We start from the raw sequence: 3,295 nt of genomic DNA on the forward strand, positions 1-3,295 counted from the left end.
GTCTGCTCTGCTATGTCTCAGGGGCACAAGATCATCAGCCCTCAGGCCTGTCTTTCTGGCGGGTATGGATTACGAAGCTACAGTGGTGGAGAGTCGCATAGACCAGCGACTCCAATAGTTTAATGTCTTTATTTACACTGTAATATCAATAAATAAAAAATAAAATAATAATAGTAATTGTACTGTAGGTGGTTGGTAACCACAATCTTTGGCGTGCTTGGGGCCAACGGATTGTAATATGAGGGTTAGTGTTAACCTTCACATTACAACTTCAAATGGTGAACTGTATTAGGAAGGTTGGTTTTAATCTTCACAATATAATTCACCAATGGATGGAGGTGATTTTAAGTAGCAGTAGTAGTAGTAGTAGTGGTAGTTGTTGTAGCAGTAGTATCATCATCATCATCATTATCATTTTTAATTTTGCTAGTCATGACTTCAATTCTAGTGTTATATTAGTTGCTGTAATTATCATCATACTACGTTGAGTACACCGCTTCCCATCCGATCAGCGAAGTTAAGCAACGTTGGGTCTGGTTAGTACTTGGATGGGTGACCGCCTGGGAACACCAGATGCTGTTGGCATCCCTACGTGTCAAGTGGGGTTGGTGGAGGATTAGTGCCCCTCCCTGTAAAACAATTAACTCTAGGCCCTTGGCCACCCCGTTTGGGATACATGGCGTCTGGGAATGGATGGATGGATGGAATTATCATCATCGTTATTATCACTATATTATTAGAACTGTCATTAATTTTGTCATTATAACTGCCATTAATAATTTTCACTGTCAGGAACGATACCAATCCAGTTATTAGGAAATACGGGTAACCGTAAGATCAGTTGTGGTGGCAGTGGTGATGGAGCGGGTATGGTGGAAGTGTGATGGGTTCAGGTTGCAACTTGGTGTGCTATAATGGTGGTAATGATGACACTGAGGGTTCTGGTGGTGGTGATGGTGAGGTGGTTTACGATAGTGTAGGACTTGATGGGTTGTGGTTATAGTGTTGTGGTATTTGGTCTTTTTTGGTCATCTGTAGTGTCAATTTGATGATGGAAATAATGGTGTTAGGTAATAGTGTACTGGTGGATATGGAGGTGGTGTGCTGGTTCTTGGTGTGTGAGATGTTTGGAGAGGTAGATGTGTTTTGTCTTTGATGCTGGTTGTCTCCGGTGATAAGTATGGTTGTATCGGTGGTATGGTGGTGGTAGTAGAAATGTCAGTGTTAGTAGTAAAGACTCTGGCGATGACACTTATTGTCACTATGGTAATGTTAGTTATAGTTTTAGTGGTACGTGTAATGATGGTGGTAGAGATTTTTCAACATAACTCGACCCAGATGTTTTTCCATTTTCAACTTACTTCAAGTAGCTAACTCTGAAGCAGAATATGATGACGCTACGGCTCTACAACCTTTCCTAACGCTTCTTCGTAACGAACACCGTATTAGAATGTTAACCTATGGTTACAGCTTGTCACTGAAGATGGAGTGATGGCAATTTTAGAAAAGATTTAGTTGAAAATATATTTGAAGTAGATATGAGACAGTTAACGAGGGTAATGAATTTGTCTCATTATTCGAAAGATGATTTAGCAGTAGGTACTCATTAAGGGGCATTCAAAAAATTATAAAAAATTTTATCTTGAAATTACTATAGCATTCATTCATTATACAAGTGAAATAAAACAAGGTAGAAAAAACATGAAAATTTCCACGGGGGTGATAATAATCACTGCAAGAAAATGATAAATTAACAAGAACATAAAAAATCAGTAAATGAATAAATGAATAAATAACAAATGATACATTCATAAGTATATAATTATGTATTCCAGTAAGCGGCATATACAGAGAAATTTCGGACTTGGCAGGCGCAGAATAAATCCAGCTGTTTGCAGTTCGATTATCAATTTAAGGAAAATTAAATATGAGAACAATCCACCCGAATATCATGAATGGCCCTTACAGAAAATTTTATGGTATGTGTTTTTTTTTTCAGGCTTCCTAGCATATCTTCCTTACTTATTTCTTCTTTTTTCATATGGCTAGAGGTTTTCTGTCATATAAATACTACTAAGGGCGGAAGTCGTTATTCTATTCTGTAATATTTTGGGCTTTCGTTCGACTCGCCTTGGGCTCCTACGCTTCGAAGGGAGCGAAATAGAATTTGACAGATTATGTCAACACTCTGCGGCTCCTATACTCACTCGCAGCTGAATAAAATCGACTGAAGCTAGCTGGAATATTATATAAGATTCGTTCCAGATATATATATATATATATATATATATATATATATATATATATATAATTGCTAACCTTGCCGGAAAAAAAGAGTAAATTTTGCATATCGCTGTATGTGTGTGTGTGTGTGTGTGTGTGTGTGTGTGTGTGTGTGTGTGTGTGTGTGTGTGTGATAATAATTACTACTCCATTTCACCATGCAAAAATATCAAATACAGATTTTATTGTAAAAAGTGAAAACTCCACCTAAGGGTTAACCCCAATCCATCACCATTCCCCTTGATGCTTTCCATCCACCATAACTACCCACCCCCAAACTTCTTTCTTAGAGCGAACAATCTGGCTGGCTTCTAGCCTTTGGTTCCTTCTTTCTTGCATAAAAAAAACAACAACTAATCTTTACCTCTTTGACGGGTCAGATAGCCTCCTGGGGTGCTGTCAGTCCTGAAAAATGCGAGAAACTTATCTTCTGTGTCCGAGTATACAAATTCTACACATGAGAGTAAAGCGATGAAGAACATTATTGGTGTCTACCGTGGATGTTTGCATCACGCAAACACAATAACTGTGTTGGCTTTTTCGGCAACTATGCTACAGTCGATCTACAGGCAGAGGTGGAAAGGTAACGAATAAGTAATAGATATTTGACTGTTCTGAGAATTCCCCACCATATTTCAGGACTCCTCCCCGCCTACCCCTAAAATGTTAAAGTGAGCACAAACTACAGTTTAAGATATTACTGTGGAGACAACGTATGCCATGAAAAATCTAAGCACATGTACTCCTACACGATAGATAACTAAACTATTTGAATAAAGCCGTTTGGTTGACGTGTTTGAAAAGAAAAATACGCCATCGTTTAAGAATAAGGTGTCAAAAAGATGGTGGCGCCACACAAAAGTTCTCCTCCACTCGCCTCCCCTCCATCTTCCCCATCCTATCCCCACTTCCTCCCCTTCCTTAGCATCCATAGCTCTGTTCTGTAATAGGCTCCATAGCTCCCAGAAGAAATAATGGGCCTTATATAATGGAAAAAATTAAGTCGGAGCAT

General features: G+C 38.7%; 1 pseudogene; it reads left to right on the plus strand.

Moving 5' to 3' along the window:
• The first annotated feature begins 467 nt into the window (after positions 1 to 467).
• On the plus strand, positions 468 to 585 carry LOC145415198 (5S ribosomal RNA; annotated as a pseudogene).
• Positions 586 to 3,295: the final 2,710 nt, after the last annotated feature.

This window comes from Coenobita brevimanus, chromosome 101 (genome assembly GCF_032717465.1).
Source record: "Coenobita brevimanus isolate Jiangsu-jjx chromosome 101, ASM3271746v2, whole genome shotgun sequence".
Taxonomy (NCBI): domain Eukaryota; kingdom Metazoa; phylum Arthropoda; class Malacostraca; order Decapoda; family Coenobitidae; genus Coenobita; species Coenobita brevimanus.